Source organism: Malaclemys terrapin, chromosome 2 (assembly GCF_027887155.1).
Source record: "Malaclemys terrapin pileata isolate rMalTer1 chromosome 2, rMalTer1.hap1, whole genome shotgun sequence".
Lineage (NCBI taxonomy): Eukaryota > Metazoa > Chordata > Testudines > Emydidae > Malaclemys > Malaclemys terrapin.
The window spans coordinates 100,138,758-100,162,924 of record NC_071506.1 but is presented as its reverse complement, the minus strand read 5'-3'; positions in this window follow the sequence as shown (position 1 = coordinate 100,162,924).

The following is a 24,167-nucleotide window of genomic DNA, read 5'->3' as shown; positions in this document are numbered from 1 at the left end:
AGAGGTCCTGGAGGCCAAATTTAGGCTGCTAGGTAAGAGATTAAAGTCCAGGACCTCCATGGTAGCATTCTTTGAAATGCTTCAAATTCCATGTTCAGGGCCAGGAAGACAAGCAGAACTGCACAGTCTCAATGCGTGGATGAGACAATGGTGTAGAGAAGAGGGTTTTACGTTTATTAGGAACTGAAGAACCTTTTGGGAAAGGAGGCACCTATAGAAGCAGCCTATACACCTAAACCAAAATGGAACCAGACTGCTGGCATGGAAAATTTAAAAGGTTTTGTAGAAGAGTTTTTAAACTAAGGGCTGCGGGAAAACTGACAGGTGCAGAGGAGCACATAGCTAGGACAAAAACATCCTTTTGGAAGGATTTATTAAAGAGGATACTCTATATCCTAGTAAAGAGGAGAGGACAGAAGTTGATAAAGGATAGGTAGGAAAGAGTCCCATGCAATTACATCACATGAAGGCAGACAAATAAATATTCACAAGTTTCATAAGTGCTTGTATACAAGCACTAGACGTCTAAATACTAAGATTGGTGAACTTGAGTGCCTGGTATTAAATGAGGCTATTGATATAACAGGCATCACAAAAACTTGGTGAAATGATAATAATCAATAGGATGTGGTAATGCCACAGTACAAAATATATAGGAATGACAGAGTAGGTGGTGCTGGTGGGGATGTGGCACTATATGTGAAAGAAAGCATAGAGTCAAATACAGTAAAAATAGTACATGAATCAAACTATACAATACAATCTCTATGGATAGAAATGTCATGTTTGAACAATAAGAGTATAGCAGTAGGAATATACTACCAACCACCTGACCGGGATTGTGATTGTAACTGTGATTGTGCTCAGGGAAATAAGAGAGGCTACAAAACCAGAAAACTCAGTAATAATGAGGGAATTCAACTATCCCTATATTGACTCGGTACATGTCACCTGATGATGGGATTCAGAAATAAAATTTCTAGACACCATTAATGACTGCTTGTTGAAGCAGCTAGTCCTGGAACCCACAAGGGGAGAGGCAATTTTTGATTTAGTCCTAAGTGGAGCACAGGATCTGATTCAAGAGGTGAATATAGCTGAATCACTCAGTAATAGTGACCATGATATAATTAAATTTAACATCCTTGTAGGGGAAAAATATGAAAGAAACCTACTACAGTAGCATTTAACCTCAGAAAGGGGAACTACACAAAAATGAGGAAGCTAGTTAAAAAGAACAATCACAAGAATAAAATGCCTGAAAGCTGCATGGAAACTATTTAAAAACACATTATAGAGGCTCAAACTAAATGTATACACCAAATAAAAAACAAAAACAGTAAGAGGACAAATAAAAAAAGACCACCATGGCTAAGCAACAGAGTGAAAGAGGTGGTTAGAGGCAAAAAATTCCTTTAAAAATTGGATGTCAAATCCCCATCAGGAAAATAGAAAGCAGCATAATAAACTCTGGCAAGTAAAAGTAAAAGAATAATTAGACAGGCCACAAAATAATTTGAAGAACATACAGCAAAAAACACAAAAAAACTAACAGCAATTTTTTTAAGTACATCAGAAGCAGGAAGCCTGCCACACAATCAGTAGGGCCATTGGATGCTCAAGGTGCTAGAGGAGCACTCAAGGAAGATAAGGCCATTGTAGAAAAGCTAAATAAATTTTTTGCATCTGTCCTCACTGCAGAGGATGTGAGGGAGATTCCCACATATGAGCCATTCTTTTTACGTAACAAATCTGAGGAGTTGTCCCAGATTGAGATGTCAGTAGAGGAGATTTTGGAACTGATAAATTAAACAGTAATAAGTCACCGGGACTTGATCGCATTCACCCAAGAATTCTGAGAGGAACTCAAATATGAAATCGCAGTCATACTAACTGTGGTACATAGCCTATTGCTTAATTCAGCCTTTGTACCATATGACTGACAGGTAGGTAATATAACACCGATTTTTAAAAAAAAGGCTCTAGTAACGATCCTGGCAATTACAGGCTGGTGACAGATTGGTTGAAACTGTAGTGAAGAACAGAATTATCAGACACATAGATGAGCATGATATGTTGGGGAAGAGTCAATATGGCTTTTGTAAAAGGAAATCATGCCTCACCAATCTACTAGAATTATTTGAGAGTGTCAACAAGCATGTGAATAAGTATGTACTCATGGGATGAAAGGAAAGGTCCTCTCGTGGACCAATAGATATGGAATAGAGGAATATGGTCAGTTTTCACAATGGAAAGTGGTAAATAATGGGATCCCACAAGGATCTGTACTGAGACCAGTGTTGTTCAATATTAATGATCTGGAAAAGGGAGTGAACAGTGAGGAGCCAAAATTTGCAGATGATACTAAATTACTCAAACTAATTAAGACCAAAGCTGACTGCAAAGAGTTACTATAATGGGGTCTACAAACCCCATTCTGAGCATAAACAGAGGGGGGAGGAGAGTCTTTCCTGTTTACAAGCAAACAGATTGATCATACCCACACACCGCTGCAAGTCATGAGGAGGGTACAGAGAAGAAAGAGGTAGCAGAAAGGGCTGGGACAGCAACAGGGCAATAACCCTGCATCAAGCTGTGTCCAAGAAAACACCCAGGAGACTGAAGGAGACTGCAAGCCCTAAAACTGAGGGCTGAAAGACTTAATTAGAGGTGAGGGTAGGTCCATCAATGGTTATTAGTCAAGATAGTCAGGGATGCAACCTTATGCTCTCAGTGTCCCTAAACCTCTGACTGCCATAAGCTGGGACTGAATGACAGAGGATGGATCACTTGATAATTGCCCTGTTCGGTTCATTTCCTCTGAAGCACCTGTCACTGGCCAGTGTTAGAAGACAGGATCCTGGGCTAGATGGACCAATTGTCTAACCCAGTATGGCCATTCCTACGTTCTTAGGTTCACACAAGTTGATGGATGTTGAAATATCAGGAGACAGGCCAAAAAACTATGCAATGTATCACTTTTATATCAGCCTCATGATTTTGTGGGGAGGATCCGACTCATGATTTTGATCTCTAAGTAAGGACTCATGATACTCATGATACGGAACCCATTAGGCGACCTAGGTGGACACCTAGGGTGCTACAATTTCGGGGGCGGCGACCGCAGCGGTATTTCGGCGGCGGGACCTTCCGCCGCCTCTATGGGGGGCAGCATTTCGGGGCGGGACCCTCCGCTGCCTATGGCAGCAGAAAAGCTGGCGGCGCTCCTGATGATACTACAATTGAGATAAGTTTGCCATAGCTTCTATTGACTCACCCAAGACAAAGTAACCCTTTGGCTCCTCAGTGGAGAGTCTTTTTCTTTGACTCACAAGGCTCCTGATTATTACCACAGCTGAAATAATGTGCAGGAAATGCACACATTGGTCCAAATTTATCCCTCTCCAAGGAAGAGTAATTCCATTTAAGTCAATAGAACTGTGTCGACTCAGGCCAGAGTCGGAAGTGAATTAGTGAATCTTGTGAGAGGAGGGGGACACAATCTTGTGAGAGGAAGGGTCCGACAACGAGAGCAGAGACGATGAAGACAGTTTCTGGAGATTCAGGAGGAAGCAAAATTTTAAAAAGAGATCCTTAGAATAAAAGGTAAGATACAATGGAAAACCTTAGGAAACACAGACAGAGAAGACATCTGCAGTGAGCAGGGCTAGTGGTGAAGGAAGGGGAGACACTAAGCACTCTGCAAAGAAAGCCAGCAGCATTTTCTCTCTCTTGATCAGAATGACAGAAGCAAGACAATCTGCTGTTTGTGTAGCTAAAGTGTTTACAGTGGGAAGTAGGGTGCATACACATAGAAGGAACATCTGCTCTGAGAAGACTCTTACAAAAATAAAACTGCAATAATGCAAGAGAAACATCTGCACAGCTCACAGCACACCACCAGTAGTTCAGTTTGGGAGGGAAGAGGGAAGAGGAATGATACAAGTGAGAGTAGGTCATGGAATGCACTTTTTCAGAGTGGTATAACCTCTCCGGTTCCTCCTCTAGTCACACCCATGTTAAATGTTAAGGGAATGATTGGCAAATTGCCCTGTAGGTGATGCAAACTAGGACTGAAGAATCATTGAAAGAACAAAAAGTTCACAATTTGTTCACTTATTAATTCATCTTAAATACAAAATCAGCCAATGTACTTGCATATGCACAAGCAGGCAGAGTGTAGGGTACATTCCTTTTCATTTTTAGAAACACAGAGGTTTTAAAGAAGTGATGGAATAAACAATTCCAAAGTGGCAAGATTTGTTTCCCCTAAGAGTCCAAAGGTTATACAAAACTTACCTAGTAGTAGTGTCCAAGGGTTTCAGTGCTGTTTTGGCAGACAAAGGTGGGCAGAATCCACCTCTAACTGGCCAGTCTTCTTTGGTAGTCTATTGACTATATAGTATATCTACTCCTGTAAAACTAAGCTAAAAGAATGTTAAGGAATCATTAAGGAAGGGATATATAATAAGACAGAACAATTCATATGGTCCTTATATAAATCCATAGTACGCCCACATCTTAATACTGTGTGCAGATGTGGTCACCCCATCTCAAAAAAGATATATTGGAACTGGAAAAGGTTCAGAAAAAGGCAACAAAAATGATTAGGGCTATGAAACGGCTTCCGTACGAGAAGAGATTAAAAAGACTGAGACTTTTCAGCTTGGAAAATAGATGACTAAGGGGGACTATGATAGAGGTCTATAAAATCATGACTAGTGTGGAGTAAATAACAGGAAGTGTTATTTACTCCTTCATAAGAACTAGGGGTCATCACATGAAATTAATAGGCAGCAGGTTTAAAACAAACAAAAGGAAGTGTTGTGAAGGCCAAGACTATAACAGGGTTCAAAAAAGAACTAGATAAATGGGTTGGGTAGGCATTGGCCACTGTCGGAAGACAGGATACTGGGCTAGATGGATCTTTCATCTGACCAAGTATGGCCGTTCTTATGTTCTTAGGTTGCATTATTAAGTGTGCATAAAAATTGGAAATGACAACAATAAAGTTGCTTATTTACCTTTGGCCTTTCCAGCTTGTGCATATATATTACATTATAGCCTTTGATTACATGTTTTCCATGGCAATGCACACTTTTTCACTACAAAGCTAACTTACCCACATGTGCATGAGTAGTGCAATGTTTCTTGTGTGAACACATTATTAGCTTAACAAAAAAAAAAGGAGATATCTATTGCCTGTAGTCAGTCTGCAATTTTCAAAGGATCATAACTTGGTCAAATCAAAACTAGTTTTCACCAGAATACTCATAAGCACTTCCTAAAGTGGATGATTTCAGCTTACTCCCTCCACCCGTTTTTGGCTTTAGAGCTGTTCAAAAGAGCTTGAAATTTTGAATTATTTTTTTTTACTCTTTTCTCCTTGGTAATGGTTGTGCTGGTTTTGCTCAAAGTTGATATATACACATACAAAATTTACTTTTAAACAGAGAACAAGCTTGTAAAATTTCAGCCTGAAAGCATACATTTTCAAAATTTCTTAATAAGAGGAAATCAGTGTTAGAATGAAACACTTGTATAAACAACTTGTTATGGTTACTGTTGATTCTGGTATAACAACCATACATCTGATGGATTTAGTTGTTTTACATTATGTATATGATTTCCCATCTAGAGATCAGGATCTGTTGACCAATGTTATGTACAGGCCTGATCCAAAGCCCATTGAAGTAAATAGGTCTATTTTCATTGACTTCAGGGACTTTTGATGAGGTCTTCAGGGAAGCTTCTGAGAAGCTCAGTGTAGGACTTTTAAAAGATAGTTGGTGAAATCCTGGCCCCACAGAAGTCCATGAAAAATCTCCTATTTATTTCAGCGCATATAGGATTTCACCCAGTGTGTGAATTCCCTGATGCTTTGCAACAGCAAATAAGTAATACTGTTCCCAGAACTGTGCATACATTTCACCTGATATGATTAACTATGCAGATACAAAAAGCAGACGTACTCTATTCTGCTTTGCTAGGAGCAGCACAATACAAGGTTAATAAATGGAGACAGAGAGACAAAGGCCCAATCCAAGAAAGCATTTTGGCACATGCTTAATTTTAAGTATGTGAGCAGCCCTGTTGTAGTTATGTTGTACGTTGGGGCTACTCACATGCTTAAAGTTAAGCATGTGCTTACGTGCTTTGCTGGACTGGTGCCAAAATTAGTAGGGAAAGACATTTAATTTTTAAGTTTTTAGGAGGATATTGCAGACAATAGACCATTAAAAAAGGCCATGTCTACACTACAGATTTTGGTGGCATGGCTATGTTGATTAGGGGTGTGACAAGGTGTGATCTCTGACTGGCACAGCTGTGCCATGAAAAGCCGCTAGTATAGACACAGTGATACCAGAAAAACTACATAGTTTCTTTCACTTGGGAAGACTTGAATAAACTATCCCAGCCAAAGTGCAGCTGTGTCCATACTAGGAGTGCTTTTCCGGTATGGTATACTGGTATAGTTATACAGGCAAAGCACTCAAAATGTAGACCTGGCCTATAATAAAATTAAAAGCTGCTGGAGTACCTGGTACTGTGTCCCATTGTCATTTTGTATAAATGCAAAGGGATCTATTCACCTCCCTACAGAATATGCTTAGTTCCAATTGATTTAAGATGTTATGTATATCACTCATATCCTGTGATGGGAGAATAGAATCGCCCTAAACTTACACACCATTTTCATAACAACAGTGTCCACCAAATTCACTTCAGTCTGGAACGTCAGCTACCATTTCTCATGGAAAATAATGCCTGTAGCATGTGAGAGTTTTCAAATAAGATAGAGACGGGTAGTTTCACCATTGATGTTATGGTGCAGGTAGAGGAGAGTATTAAAATTGAAAAATTTCAGCCCTCAGGTCAGCAGAGGATTTTTCTCTACTCTTTCTTCCCATATACTTTTATATCACATTCATCTCAAACTGCAGAAAAGGCTGTTATTGCTTAGCTTCTAGATTTTGGTTCAATAGAGATGGCAAAACCAAAGAGAATGTCTGGGTGTTGTGGGAAGAGGGGGGTAAGGTATAGTATTTATGTACTTATTTTGGCCCCAGTGAAATGTGCAATATGTTATTTGCCTGTTGCATGGAGGAAATAAAGCACAGCTCGAATGGAGAATTACAGTAGCAACAACGTATCAAAAACAATTAACACTGGCTATCATAGATGTCATTAATTTTTGGTAAAGAAATGTTAATTCAGCAGATATATTATTGCCTACAGTGTCCTGGGTGGGGCAACAGGGGATGGGAATTGTTGTGGCAAATATAAAGAGCTGCCACTGGCCAAATAATCTGCTCCTAGAAAAAGGCACGGTCCATTATCCCTGCTGAAAACAGAGTGACAAATTACTGTAAAAGTACTCCACTGCAACTGAAAGAGGCCAATAATGTCATGAATTTTACAGGTACAGTGAACCATAACAGTATGTTCTAGTACTGCCCTGTGCCTGTTACAGTGCTTTATGGTATAGTTCTTTCTACAACATTCGCAATATAAACAGTGTCCTTTGTCAGAAATGTACCTCAAATTAGGACATCTGGAGAGTGCATTTGCTAAGGCCTGGGAGACATGCTGTCCTACTTTCAAGAAGCTACACAACAATTTGTAAATAAGACATCAAGGCTCTGCTTCAGATCTCACCTATATTAGTTTTACATCAGTGTAACTCTTTTGACTAACATGAAATTACTTCTGATTTATACCATAATCAGGTCCAAATTTTCTCCTGAAAAGATTCTCTCTTCAAACCATTTCCCATGTCTCATCCATGCCCTGACCTGCTGATGCTGCTTCTCTTTGATGGCATTAGACATTACATATGACCATATGCATATCCCACACTATAATAATATCTTCCATGGGCATACTAAGTTTCCCTCAATCCCTAGGAGGCTCCCAAACACAGGAATGACCTTGCTTGCCATTAGAGAGACAAGATGGGTGAAATAATACCTTTTATTGGACCAACTTCTGTTGGTGAGAAAGACAAACTTTTAAACTTACAGAGAGCTCTTCTTCAGCTCTGTGTAAACTCAAATGCTTGTCTCTCTCACCAACAAAAGTTGGCCTAATAAAACACGTTATCTCACACACCTTGTCTCTCTAATATCCTTGGGCCAACACTGCTACAACAACACTGCATTGTACTGCACTGAAATGCAACAACCTCTGGGATGGAATGCAGAAATTGTTTAACCATGAACAAGAGCATTGCTGAATAGCTTAGGAAAGAAAATGAAGGAAAATACCATATCCAGCTGAAACTTCAGGGTGAACTGGGGTAGGCAAAATGTACAGGAGTGAACCCAATTCAAATTTGGATTGGATGCTAGGGAAATCATTGCACAATGATGATCAAAGGACAGAAAAACTTCAGGTAAGAGCTCGTCTGATCAAGACTTCTACGGATATCTTTGATTTAATCAGGAGACATGATGTTTCATCAAGGGTTACTTGTAGGAGATGTTTTACTAATAACAGAAAATCTATTAATTGGCATCTTACAACTGGTTATTATGCATTTCCCAGTCAATATGCTGAAGGAATAAGGATAAAGACCTTAGCTACTATTGAAAACCCATTGAGCAAGGAACATTTTTTTCTTCCCTACTTACTTTTGTGTATCTACTACCCCTTTGAAAGAAATTAGCTTTGTTAGAGCTCACCCAGTGATTTATAGGTGAAAGCCTTGTATAATTAGATAGTTTCTGAAGGACACATTTTAGAACTTGAAGGAAACTAATAAAACTGTATATCTGATTCAGTGATTCATTATTATATGAAAGATCTCTGTAGAATTATAACAATGGTTGTCATTGCTACTGTACAATGCCTTCCATCCAAGGGTCTCGAAGTATTTTACAACTATTGGACTGATTCTCTTGTAAACTAAGACTACTTTACTCAGCTCTGACAGTGGGTGTAAATGCTGATCAGACCCATTGAGTTTACCCGCGCAACACCTGTGTCAAGTGACATAGTATTATTAGTTCTGTTTTATAGTGAAAAACGTAAGAACAAAGAGCTTATTTGACTTGCTTAAGGTCACGCAGGATATTGGTGGGACACAGCATGAATTTGGAATAGAATCCAAGTCTCCTCACTCCCCAGTCTTGTGCTCCTTGTAACAAAGCCTTCTCAACAGCTGAACAGTCTGTAGCACAAGACCTGGAACTAGAAATGTCTGTGTGGTCAAAGAACCATTCAAGTTCAGAGATAGTAGTTACTAATATTTGTCCAATAAAAGACGTATGTTAAGAAATTCAATTAATCTGTCCTGACCTCCATCCCAAATATGTGTTTTATTTATCGGCTATATTAATTTGTAATTGGTTTGATTGATATTAGACTCTATTTTCATTTGCTTTCCAAAAGAAAAAAGAGAGATATAACATTAATTTCTTGTGTCAGTGGAGTGACGGGGATATAATCTCTGAAAAAAATGGCAGTGTAACAGGGGTACAATTTTTTGGAACTGTTTCCCGGATCATGTCACTGGGTCCAATAAATAAAGATCCGTCTCTTCCTAGATTCAGTTCTTTCTTAGCACTCATGTTTATCCCACAATAATATTACCTGGGAATATTTACTAGGATTTTTAGGGCAAGGTTGTGTAGCTTTCAGAGTGTTTCCCTAAATAAAGTCCTTTTAAAGAAGGAACCATTGGCTCTTTTTTGGCTTTTGAAGCAGGACAGCCTGTTGCATCCAATTTCTACACTACCCAGTAGTTCGGCGGCAAGCAAATCGAACTTCTGGGTTTGACTTATCGCGTCTTGTCTGGACGAGATAAGTCGAACCCGGAAGTGCTCGCCGTCAACTGCGGTACTCCAGCTCGGCGAGAGGAGTACCGCGAAGTCGACGGGGGAGCCTGCCTTCTGCGTCTGGACCGAGGTAAGTTCGAACTAAGGTACTTCGAACTTCAGCTACGTTATTCACGTAGCTGAAGCTGCGTACCTTAGTTCAAATTTGGGGGGTTAGTGTAGACCTGCCCTTACTGAGACATTAGACTTCCTGGGTGGAGGAAGGCATTGTCCATTGGTTTCACACACCTCCTCCCCCCCTCCCTCCATGTTCTGATATTCTGTGACACAGAACTGTGCTTTAGAAGCATTGGTGTCATTTTGAAGATCATCATAAATTAAGAATTATGTGCATGTCAGAAAATGATCCAGGATCCCCATGCACACACTGCAGCACTTGTTTGTGTCTAGGCATTTTAAGAAATATGGCTCAGCCTTCTGTTTCCTAGCGTATTCACAGCAGGTACTTCAGTGAACTAGAACTAGATCCAATAAGGTTAGAAATTGGTAAAGTCCAGGAGGTTCCTTTAACTGGGGTGCTAAAGTTTTATTTCTTTAAATTCTAAGGTGGAGAAATCAGGAAAGGAGAAAGGTATCTGTAGCAACATCAGCAGCAAACAACACATAAAGCTGGCAAAACTGCCTTATATGTATCACTTCCTAAGCAGTGGAAAACAGTGAACAGGTTATCCTTAACAATGCTTTCTTTATTTTTTGGCAGCTGCCAATACATTAGATCTCTATTAACTAAAGACAAAAAGGTGAAATGATCAAAATAGACATATGTAACATTGCTTCTTCCTCCCTGGATTCACCAATTGCATATTTTACCATAGCTAGCCAGAGCTACACAGATACAGAGAAAGTGTGAACATCTTAAAGTGTGAACTTCTGGAAATTGTCTGTATAACAATCAGCTTTATATCCTAAAAAACTGAGTTGTTAATGCAAGTTTCGGTGCTTGTTCAAAGTGTGAGACAGACAATGAAGTGGACAAAGACTCTTCACACATTAAAACCAAATTAAGAATGGCAGCTAAAGTAGGCCTGCAACAAATACTCTTGCTGACTCTAAAGCAGACCTGGATCAAGTGATAGAACATTTACCCATTTGTCTCCAGGTCAAAAGACACGGTGATCTGAAGCTGAAATGGTCATCCTAATGGTGATTCCAATTTGGATAATTAGTGACAGATTATCGGATTAAGATTGGATGTAAATTTGCAGTCCTTTCTTTTCTTTCCAGATTTATTTTATGTTTCTTATCTTCTTTGTCTCTGGGTAACCATAATTGAATGCATCTTTAAACTGTAAATTGTAATTTTGTTGTCAGCAATAGAACTTTAATTTCACATGATTATTAGAAAATTTCTCTGCTAGTCTGTACATTTTGTTAACAAGAGGGACTTGAATCAATTACAGGCCTCCCCCACAAAGCTGAGGACTGCTTGAACCTGTTTCAATGCTCATTGTGTTTCATTTGCTAGCAGAAGAAGGAGAGAGTCTCTTTCTCTCATCTCTTTTTCTCCTCTCTCACCCTCTCTGTCTCTCAGGCCACGATTCATCAAGGGCATGTAAGCACGTGCCTAATTTAAACATGAGTGGTCCCACTGATTTCAAGAATCAGGACCTCAAGGCACATCCTATCTGTGACATGTGGGGTTATGGCCAGGCTGGCTTGTATATGTTGTCCTATTTGGAACTATCATAAAAAAGGAAAGATCTGTGTTTTTACACCTCTGTATGAACGGATATTTCCATAAAGGTTTTTAAGGTCAGGCTTGACAAAACCCTGGCAGGGATGATTTAGTTGGGAACTGGTCCTGTTTTGAGCAGGGGGTTGGACTAGATGACCTCCTGAGGTCCCTTCCAACCCTGATATTCTATGATTCTATAAATAAAGTATTGCTCTCCTTGTTTGCTATTGAAAGACACAGGATAGTAAATGAATGTAGAAAAAAATGAGGAAAAATATTGCAGAGAAATGTCCCTTTGGGGGAAAAAATGGGGGGTTTAAAGCTGCCTTAAGGCAATAGCTGAGGATTCCTCTAGTGTGGGGGAACTCTCACCTGGATAGGTATATCAGCCCCACACCAGCATGGGGCATACAGGGGCAGGCCTGTGCACAGTGCACTCAGCTGATCCGGTTCAGCAGAGTGGCTCCTTGGGAAGGAATCCTCTGGAAAATATAGTATGTGATTGTGTAATTAAAGATGGTATCAAAATACTTATACCCAAGGGGATAGAATTACAGTTGGACAGGCAACCTTAAGAATTTAACATAGCTTGTTTTTTATTTAACATGGTAAGTTTTCAAAAAATGATGAACACATGCCTCAACTGAATGATCTCACTGCTGTAACCTTTACCTTTCCCTCTTTATCCCCTTCCTACTGTTCTGTTACTTCATCTCATTGCACTATGTCTGAAATCTTATCCTATGTTCTTCAGCCTCTGGACTTTTAATCTGTAATGTATAGTGTGTAACTCATTTTTGAGGGCTAAACACCAATATATAATAATAGACATTCACAATGTGAAAAATAAATCTGTAGTAGGTATCGGAAGGGAAGGTGATGAGGTTAGACTTTTCTTCCTGACCTCATAAAATCATTCTATAAAAGCATAGGGCTGATGTGATCCTGTGTACTGTTGGTTCAAGGAGGGTGGTCAAAGGTGCTTTATTTTTCTACTCATATCTCACAACACACTACAGACATGGTGTTATTAATCAGTAAACCATACCCTGTAGCATCTATTGCTTAAGTAACACTAGTTACTCTACAGTAGGGATGTGCATCTGCAATACACATCTCTGCCTCTTTAACTCTTGTGCTGCCCCAAAAGGAGAGCAGAATCAGGTAACCTTTCCAGACCCATATTAAAAACAATAAAACCTCATCAAGCCAGGGTTTGGTTAAGCATTTATACTTGGTGTATTGTAGTATATTACTTGCTTTATTACATGATTTCAGTGCCAATCATTTCATGTGCTATTCCAGTGTGGCACTATTTAATTTGCGCTCTCTCTCTCTTTCCCTCTCTGTGTTCTCACCCTTTCTAACTAAGATAAATTCTAAACAGTTGTATCCAGAATCAGTCCCTGGTGCAGTCCCAAAAGTTCAAGTTTGGAAGTTTATTTCATGCACTGTAAATCACTATCCCTCTGTAAGCATTGCATATGGGACTGAGAGTTCTTGGAAAAGCTTAGCATCGTCTAACTTTATTTATGAAGATAAGCTTGGTGGGAAAGAGTTTCTGTTTCGAATTGTGTGATTTTTATAGGGCATACCAGATTCTGTAACATTTGCACCTTAGCAACCAGCTAGTGGAGATCCAGCATGTAGAAACCACAGTTCATTACCAGAGAATGAGGTGTGAATCCCCAGGACTCATTTCTGGTCCCATTTATGACTCAGTTGATAATCACATCTGTAATGCATACCAACATTTCAAGACAGAGGAGGGTATGCATCCTGTTTTATTTGGCTTGGGATATGTCACTCAGCGGTTGACATCATAGGTTAGCCCCGATCATTCGAGCAGCCAGTAGTCAAAGATCTTCAGGATATGAGGAAAATGTGAAAAATGAGCTTTTTGAAGTAGAATTTTAAAAAACAGAAAGAGTAGGAAAAACTGGAATCAGAGTGGCTTTGTACAATAATGATTGAATAAGCAAGATGAACACCAAGAATGCAAAGGACACAAAAGTACTTCAGCCAGCTCAGAGATCCAAAGTTCAGAAATTGACCCAAGGCCATGCTTGAACAGAAGCTAGTAGAGAATGATGCAAAGCTTTCACACAGAAATTTATCAGGTTTCATTAAGAATCCAAAACTCAGGTTCATCAATGTTCTCTCAGCAAGTGTGGGCCAAATTTTTGAGTGAGCCTAGGGTGATTTCTGCTTTCAGGTGAAAACACTGCAATCCTTGCTGTTTTCACTTGGTTTTGAGCTGGTACTGAGCAAAGTATAGTGGGTTTGTCCATTTTGCTTTGAATTTGGCTGTTTGTTCAAACCCAAAGCTCAGTGGATGCCAACATAAACTCAGGTTTTCATGAACCTACTCCATCCAAACCCACTGAGTTTTGCTCAGCTCTATGAGCAGATGGCTACATTCAACCATGAGAATCACCACCCATCCTGATGGAGAATGGAAATAACTTTTTTTCCTTACAACTCTTTCTGCTGGTTAATTTAAGATGTGTTTTAGCATGTCTTGAAGATTCAGCTTCCCAATGCTGTAGTGTAGTAATTATAACAATCATACATGATAACAGACCTCTGAAATGCCATAACAGTTTAAACTAGGACTATCCAAGTTTGCCTCTTCATAGTAGTTTGTTCCCTTGAATGTTACATCTTTGATGGTGCCTTGAACATCCTGATGTAATAACTATGCCCTAACTAGGTACTCTTTATGTTACTTGCATAAGGACCAGCCACAGCTACAATTCCTGCTCCAACAGAAGCACAAGGACTGTTTTCTCCACATGCTCCAACGAAGACAGGAAGAGATAAGATCATGGCCCTGCCCAGGATGTGTTCATCAGAAGAAGCAGTCTGTTTCATCCTAAAGAGTAGTGAAGCTTATATGCACCTTGTTGGCTCCAGGAATCTTGAGAAGGAATTGTTCCACCCTGAGGAACAAACCATCTCTATGCAGCTCACCCAACTCAGGCTGTTCCCTAAAAAGGCATGATCTAACCCCAAGCCATTTTTGAGCAAGAAGAGAGTGAAAAAATATATTTAAAAAAAAAATCTAAACAGACCTACAAATGGAATCAAGATTGGCTCTTTTTCTAAATGATAGGCTCTAGGAATTGTTTTGGGGAAGTTCTGTGCCATGTGTATACAGAAGGTCAGACTATATGAGAACAACAGTCCTTTTTGGCATTGGACTGGTAGCCCCAGACCCTTTAAATTGCCCCCTGGCGAAGCCGGGCCGCCCCGGTATGGCAAACCGGCTCTTGCCGGTATGCTGTACCGGGGCATACCAGCTTACTTTCACCTCTGGTTGATTTTCATTAAAACGTATATGTTGTAATGACCATTGAATCTCAAGTATGGTTTTCTTATTAGTGCTACTTAGGAAGAGCATAAAAGACAGCTTGCACATTTGACGTCACTAATGGCTTCTCGTCCTTGTTCTCCAAAGAAAAAAATTGAGAGGATTGTCTAATTAAATAATTGCTTATATGATAAGGACTCTATTTGTTAATTTATAATTGTTAATAATAAATAAACACTGTTGGTCAACTTTTAAGTCACAGTGCACAGAACGGGGCAATATTCTTTGAGGTGGCAGACATAAAAAAGGGTTAGGATTTCCTGTGATCTGCACCATTCTCTACCTCCTGCTTGAACTCCCCACCCTTCTGTTCTCTCCTCTTTCTATTTTTTGCCCAATTTGATGTTGGGATAGTGTTTCTAGTGATCTGAGATGTCATTGTACAGCAGGGTTGTCTGGGGCCAGCCCCTCATCTGGTATGAATTGGCATAGCTTCCCTGAAGCCATTTTTACATTAGCTGAGGATCTGGCCCTTTAGTTTTTCTCTGATCTCCACTTCCAAAATGACTTTCTGGCAAGAATATTGGCTGGTTTAAAGCAATATGTGCTGCCTTTTTAACATTTCCTCAACATGGGGATCGTATGCTTGGGATTTTTAAGGTACATCAACAGCCTTACCTTGCTGATGCCTCTCTTTGATAGAAATATATGCTTGTGATTTACCAAAGATCTATAGTTTAGTGTCTTCATTAAATATCTAACTCGGAGAGATGCTACTGTGCTTCTCTGAGTGGAAGATTTGCCCACCTCAGCCTGAAGTGGGGGAGAGAGGCTGCTAGCTAGATGATCCCCTTTATGGTTGACCAGGACCAGTTAACTCCATTTTAAACATGACTTGCCCTGTGTACACCAGATGCAAAGTTCTGTTTAAAACTGTGTTAGTTAAAATGTATCAGCTAGCATGTTGTTTTTCCTATAGGCCCAAAGAGACAGTTTTTTCTCAAGCATCATCAGCAGGATTTTTTACCAAATTTCAGTCAGTGACACCTGTGCAAGCCCATAGATGACAGTGGGGTTGCACATGTGTCACTGAAGTCTTAATTTGTCCAGCAAAACCTTTATTGCTGGTGACGAAGAAAGAAGGAAAGAACCCAGTTTGATTCTCGGGAGTTTGCAATTCTTACTGTTGTGAGACTGAATGAAGCCAACAGTTTATACAACTTGCATTTTAAACATATTTGCTGTTGTGAGGCCTGGTAAAGTGTAATAAAAAATAATCATCACAGTGGCCCTGATTCTCAGGTACAACCAAGAAACACACAGCGCAACTCAATCAGCAGAATATACATGACCATTTTCATAAAATTCTGGGTATGCAATCCCACGATATATGTTAGAGAAGTCTGAGGGCTGCTCTAAATATGTCTGCTGCTAATGCCCCCAAGGAACCATTATGATAGCTGGGGATTACCGGGGGATATGGAAACCCTGGACACATGCATCCTTATATGAGCCTTCCCCCGCTTGGTGCCAGCTTCAGGTTTTGTGGTATAAGAACTGTTTCACCAGCTCTGTGCCACCAGAGGAATCCTCAACATTAGGGTGATCCTCCTGTTGCCAGCTATGCTACTTTTAGGGACTACTTCAGGTCACTAGGGTGGCAGGCAAAGCAACCCTAATACAAGCAAGGATTGGGGTCAAAGTCAATAAATTAGATTTTAAATTTGATATATTATCATCTATTTTCAGCATAACTGTTTTATGTATGAATCCTCCATTATTTATCTAATCTTCCTTTTCCCATCCACTTCTACCAATCTGAAAATACCCACCAATTTAAAACTGTAATGATTTTATATACAAATGAAAGGATAAGCATTCTGCTCGTTACATGTAAATCTTATTAGCTGCCTTGTGCCAGAGTTTTGGTACATGCTGTAATTGACAATTATAGGCAATAGTGGGGGGACTATAAATAAATTGGCCAGTTTTTAAAAATATGTTCATTACAGCATTGTATCTAGTGGAATCGTATATTTCAATCTGATTAATGGAAGTTTATGCTTCCTCGGGTCACTTTGGTCTGAGCTTTTGTTGGACTAGAGCATTGTATGCTGTGTAGGGTAGCTGTTGTCAGTTGCATAACTATTTATCTGCAAACATTAACAGTAATATAAGGCTTAGCTTGAGTGACAGCTATGTATTGAGAATCAGTCTGTTTAGCTGGCTGTGTGATGTAAGTAAGGATGACTAAGCCATGCACATAAACAGAATTCACCATATGATATTGTTTCCTTTGCATTTTTCTAAATCTTTTGAAGTTGAGGAGGGAGAATGACAGAGTATATGAAAGCAGCACTTCTCACAGCTCAGCAGTCAATCGGAGTTTGGGCTTTGAATTACAATATCTCTGCCAGATGGACACAGATACCTATGAGGATGCTAGGACAAGATGCTTCCGAGAGAGGTCAAGTGACTCAGTACATCTGTAAATCGAAAATTAGAAACCTGAAAGCCTAATTGTTGTAATTTCTAAAATTTAAAGAGATAGAAGTGATTTTTCCTGTTGCTTTTTCTTTTCTTCATTGGAATATGGATTAGAACCATATTCAGAAGGCTCATTTTTTCTTGTCAATCAGTAAGGGCAGCCAGTCAGACCTCATCAGTGTAATAATGGATGTTCAGAGTGAATTAGTTACCCTCATCACATCAGAGGTGACACTAAAGAAGGGAGGGGAATACTTTATGGTCTGTGGTGTATTCACTTCTGTGGAGATTTGTCCACATCTGGAAAAGAAGAGAAGTGTTTTTTTTTCCTTCCGTTATGCTCTGCCAGTTCCAGCATGAACTGAGGTAGCAAGGTTGCCCCTGAACTGGTTGTAGTCTGGCCTATGCATGCCAATGAAAGCTCCCTAGTGTCAGCATTATTAAACAAGAAAAAACACTTTTTATTTTCCACTCTCCTCAGTATCTCCCGCCCTGCCATATCCCTTTATACTTGACATCGGAAGTAAATGAGAATCTGGGTGCAATAAGTCTGCTTCTGATAACATTCAGAGTATTATTATTATTCTTTATTATTTATTTATATTACAGTAGTGCCTGGGGGCCTCAATGGAAATCAGGACCCCATCAAGGCAGGCATTGTAAATATGAATAATAAGAGATGGTCCCTGTCCCAAAGAGCTTACAATCTAAACTGAGTAGGGCCCACATCAGTGACGGTGTGGTGGAGCTAAAAGAAGCCTCTACAGATTTGCACATGAGTGGGGGGATTGCGGGGAGGAAGAGTCAAAATTATTAAATGCTCAAGCAGCAGCTTCAGCTACAGTTTGACACGGACTGAAAGGGGAATGAGGGTGGATTAAATAGCAGCTGCTTGTGTTTGAATATAGATGTAACGGCAGTTGCTCGCAACCTGTGAGGACATGTGGCAGAACATAATAAGTTTATGCTCCCAGTTATGTGGACATACAGAGAATGAAGTCTAGTAACACTTTAAAGAATAGTAGCAGAGGGGTAGCCATGTTAGTCTGGATCTGTAAAAAGCAACAAAGATTCCTGCGGCACCTTATAGACTAACAGATGTATTGGAGCATAAGCCTTCGTGGGTGCATACGCATGCGTCTGATGAAGTGGGTGTTCACCCACGAAAGCTGATGCTCCAATACATCTGTTAGTCTATAAGGTGCCACAGGACTCTTTGTTACTTTAAAGAATGTCAGCACAAAAACCAGAGTTAGAACTGACAAAAGAGATCCAGACAGAGAGATCAAGCATCAGCTTAAAGGAATCAATCTAAAGATCAAAGTTTTTCAGGGGATGAGAACAAGCATAAATGGAAAAAGAATGGAGGTTTGACATATTATCTGGCCAAGGAAGATTCATAGAGCTTTCTGATGGATACTTCAGAAGGAGGTAAGAATGCTGGCCCTGATTCCCAGCTGCACCCAATATCTACTAGGTACAACTGGGGGAGGTGGAGGGGCAAAAAGAACTGGTTGTGTATCCCTGCACCACCACCGCTTCTGCCACTGCCTCCCTCCAGACTGCTCTGAAATAGGTTGATTGGCTGTTGCCCTCAAGAGCCAGCACACCAGCTGAGAATAATCAGTGTTGTAGCTCTCCAGACGTGCCCAGTACACCAGACCTGCCCCATAACTAGGGGCTGCCAAGGGGATTGTGACCTATGAGCCAAATACTCTGGTTTTGTGTCACTTAGGTTCTCCACACATTGGGGAAATCCCCCGCTGGCAAGATCTGCAGACTTTCTGACCTCATTGCAGCTCTGGAACAATGCAACAGGGCCAGAACAAAGAGGATAATCTGGCCCACTGTCCTTGGACCATTTAGCTTATAAGGGAGAGAACTGGCAATCTGTTTGGTAGCAACATAAGAGTTGACACACATTTAGGAATATGTTTTTGAACATTGTGCAGATCACAAGTAAAAGGAGTCTGGTGAATTTACTGTGGTCCCTTGTGAACTCTTTTCTACATCAGAAAAAGCGTGCATGCAATCTCTGCTCAGAAGAGGTTGATGGTACTTATGTTCCACATTGACATACACTGACAGGGCCTTCTGGAAAAGTTTGCATTTCACCTGGCCACTGGGTACTTGTCTCTCACTTGTGAAAACCTCCCTGTATCAAATCCAATGAAAACACCGAAACAGAATGTCATATTAATTCATCTCTAGGCAATATGTACAAATAGGACAGACTAAATGATATTAAGCAGTCACCAAAAAACTCAATGGCCAAGATTTCCAGAAGCAACTAGTGATTTTTGAGTGCCCCAACTCCTAGGTGCCTAAACTGAGACATCTTAAAAGGGCGTGGTTTTCAGAGAGTGGGTAGTCAGCACTTTCTGACATGCTCAAAAAAGGCACGCAAAATCATTAGTCACTTATGGAAATCTTGGACAACAGTTGAACAGTATAAAGGTGATTAAAAATAACTCTTACAATTCAAAAGCAGTCACATGATTATTATTTTTTATAAATCAATCTTTTATGACAAATTTCAGTTAGGTAGTTTTTATGCCTGAGATATAAACGCTTAGAACAATGTAAACTCTAGAAGACCTGTAACTATTCTGTAAGTGTTATGAATAATTTTATCAGTTAGAGTGGGGGAAAATGCAGCACAAAAGAGATTTGAAATTATACTTTAAAATAAAAGCTGTAATATGTTCTCTAATATTTGTGACCCATCGTACTCACTTTCTGCAAACATGCATGTGACTGAATTTTTGTTCACAAGAATGTTTGTACAAGAATTTTAAGTATTGCACTGGAAGCAACTGGAGGTCCCTTTTTGAAGTCCATTTGTGAGTGGGAAGGGTCATTTGTTCAGGTCAGAGGCAATACTAGAGGGAGGATGGTTTGTCCTTAAAGTAGCCGTCTGGAATTGAGATATGGGTTAAATTCCTGACTGTTGCACAGAATTCCTGTCACCTTGGATAAATCACTTATCTATTCTGCAACTGGACACCTGCCGCTGGACTGTGCCAGCTGACTCGGGCTTGCAGGGCTTGGGCTAAGGGGCTGCTTAATTGCAGTGTAGATGTTTGGGTTTTGGGCTGCAGCTGGGATTCTTCCACCTTGCAGTATCCTAGAGCTTGGGCTCCAGTCCTAGCCCTACACTGCAGTTAAACAGCTCCTTAGCCTGATCCCCAGAGCCTGAATCAGCTGGCATGGGCCAGCCATGGGTTTTTAATTGCCATGTAGTTATACCCTCTGCCTCAGTTCCCGATCTATCAAATGGAGATAATAGTGTTACCTGTTTTCCACCCTTTGTCTGTCTTGTCTACTGAGATTGTAAGATCTTTCTACTGTGTAATGGAGTCCTGCCATAAAACTAACAACAATGCTATGTGACTTAGGGGACCAAAGCCATGGTGCACACACTAGATCACAAATGTCAAATACAGTCAGCAGTGAACCAGCTGAGCGGCAAACAGTGGAGATTAACAGAGGGAGTTTGCCTGGGATCTGTCTGAGAGGAGGTATGTTAAATGCTGCATTAGGGTGGCTGTGCTGGAGACGAGATAACTGGCTCTGTGGATCAGGGCCAGTTCTGGCTTTCTGGCAGCCCCAAGCAAAAAAAAAAAAAAAAAAAACGTGGCGGCCAGAACAGCAAAGCAAAAGAAAAAAACAAACCTGCGGCGCGGCCGGAGCCAGAGTGCAGGGGGACTCACTGCCCTGAAGATGTGCCCCAGCTAGCGGGGGGGAAGGGGGAGAGAGAAGGGGGGCGGCCAGGGCTTCAGCGGGGCGCTGTCACATGGCCCCTCCCGCTGTGCCCCCTGCTGGGAGGGCTCCGCACTGCTACAGTCAGCTGGGAGAGAAGGACGCGGGCTGCCCTACTGAGCTTGCTGCAGGGCGCTCCCGTCCTCCACTCCACTGCCCCCTACAGGGCGGCCGGAGCGGAACAACAACAACAACAAAAGCAGCGGCCGTGCCACCCAAGATTGGGTGGAATGCTGTCTCCTACAAGCTGCTGCCCCAAACACCAGCTTGCTCAGCTGGTGCCTGGAGCCGGCCCTGCTGCGGATGAGGGGAAAGCAGTGGATGTGTTATTCCTTGACTTTAGCAAAGGTTTTGATACGGTCTTCCACAGTATTCTTGCCGGCAAGTTAAAGAAGTATGGGCTGGATGAATGGACTATAAGGTGGATAGAAAGCTGGCTAGATCGTCGGGCTCAATGGGTAGTGATCAACGGCTCCATGTCTAGTTGGCAGCCGGTATCAAGTGGAGTGCCCCATGGGTCGGTCCTGAGGCCGGTTTTGTTCAATATCTTCATTAATGATCTGGAGGATGGTGTGGACTGCACCCTCAGCAAGTTTGCAGATGACACTAAACTGGGAGGAGTAGCAGTTACACTGGAGGGTAGGGACAGGATACAGAGGGACCTAGACAAATTAGAGGATTGGGCCAAAAGAAATCTGATGAAGTTCAACAAGGACAAATGCAGAGTCCTGCACTTAGAAAGGAAGAATCCCATGCACTGCTACAGACTAGGGACCAAATGGCTAGGCAGCAGTTCTGCAGCAAAGGACTTAGGGGTTACAATGGACAAGAAGTTGGATATGAGTCAACAGTGTGCCCTTGTTGCCAAGAAGGCTAATGGCATTTTGGGTTGTATAAGTAGGGGCATTGCCAGCAGATCGAGGGACGTGATCATTCCCCTCTATTCGACATTGGTAAGCCTCATCTGGAGTACTGTGTCCAGTTTTGGGCCCCACATTACAAGAAAGATGTGGAAAAATTGGAAAGAGTCCAACGGAGGGCAACAAAAATGATTAGGGGGCTGGAGCACATAACTTATGAGGAGAGGCTGAGGGAACTGGGATTGTTTAGACTGCAGAAGAGAAGAATGAGGGGGGATTTGATAGCTGCTTTCAAGTACCTGAAAGGGAGTTCCAAAGAGGATGGATCTAGGCTGTTCTCAGTGGTAGCAGATGACAGAACAAGGAGTAATGGTCTCAAGTTGCAGTGGGGGAGGTTTAGGTTGGATATTAGGAAAAACTTTTTCACTAGGAGGGTGGTGAAGAACTAGAATAGGTTACCGAGGGAGGTGGGGTAATCTCCTTCCTTAGAGGTTTTTAAGATCAGACTTGACAAAGCCCTGGCTGGGATGATTTAGTTGGGGATTGGTCCTGCTTTGAGGATGGTGACCTCCTGAAGTACCTTCCAACCCTGATATTCTATGATTCTATGAATACTTCTAGGAAACAATTCACAAGCAATCCTTTGATCCACTATTGTGAATAGCAAACGAATTTTAAAAAAATCAGTATGTGCACAGACAGTTTGCAAAAAGGTTAAAATCACAGTCATTATGTGTTCTTCACTCAACTCTTGTATCAATAGAATTAGATATTTTCTTTTCCCAACTGTGTTAACTTTTTATTAGATTTTTGTTTACTGGACTCTTTTTCTGACAGGAATATTTCTTTAACCAGAGTAAGTTACAAAGAGAAATTCTCTACAGTGTTTTCTACCCCGAATAGTACACTCTTCCGCCTTGGAAAGTAATGTACCAGGTCTGGAAAAATTTTGGTGTAGTTTAGTGGTTAGAAAGCTGTTTCAAATTTAGTGCTTCTCTTCTCTGGTGTAGAATAGTAAATATTGCTTTGCAGAAACCTCTGAATAATTTGAACTGTAGGAATGTCCGCCTCAAAGGAGCCATGTATTATGCACCCATCTTCTTGTTTCAGTTTTCTTGTCTTCTTCTCAGGGGTAAGAAGGGATCATTATAGTGAAATCTACCTTTTGGAGTGTGGGATATGTCAATGAAACAGCAAATAGTGTGCAAGCTAAGAATATTTACAAAGTCAGTAAATATTCTGCTTTGCAGCTATCTCTCAGGATCCCCAGCCACAAGTTGTGAACTTTCAACCAAAAGGTCTACAGGCTATTTCATAATGAATTGTTATTTTTTCAAATAAATGTTGGTGGTCTATTTAAAGTTGTGTCTACCAGTAGGTGGGCAAATTCTCATCAGATGGGCTCACAGACGGCTCTGAACAGGTTTTCTTTCTTCTGACAATAGCAACTTGTTTTGCACACAAATTTGCCATTTTAAGTTCACACATAACATATGGCCCAGATTTATAAAGCAATTTGGGCGTTGCTGTGCTCAGCATTGCAATGCCTAACTGAATTAGGATCCTAAATCTCACTTTTCAAAGGCATTTAGGAGCCAAAATCTCATTGGCGGTTGATGGGATTTAGGCTCCTAAGTGCATAAATCATTTTCAGAAATTAGATTTAGGTTCTAATCTACACTGTGTGCAGCAACACTTAAATACCTTTAAAAATCTGGACCCACATGACTTCTCTTATCCCAGTGCAATATTGTACTTGAAATTCATTAAGGCTTAAAATTCAGCCCAGTTTAGAGAGCTCACGCAAGGCTTATGCACTACTTAATTCCCACTTAAATCCTTTTTATGAACAGTCTAAACAGAGTGAAACTAGAAAACAGAGCCCAGGATGTCTCTGGTATTTGTAATAGTGATTCTTTTGGAATACACCCACTGCATGTATAATGGGACAACAGGCTGGGCAGAGTACCATACATAGCAGTGGTTCAAATGAACAGCTGGAATGATCATCAAAAACTTTAGACTCTGGCAACTAAAGTAAAACGATGACTATGCGTTTCCTGGGTAACTTGCCAAGTGAATGGCAATAGGACATGAATTACAGCTGGAATTATCATAAAAAGTCCTGGCAACAAAATTTAAAAGTCCACCCATTCCTGCCTCAGGCACTTGCCAGCTGAGTGGTAACTCAAAGGAATAATTGAAAAATATCAGAAAACCTACTAACAAAC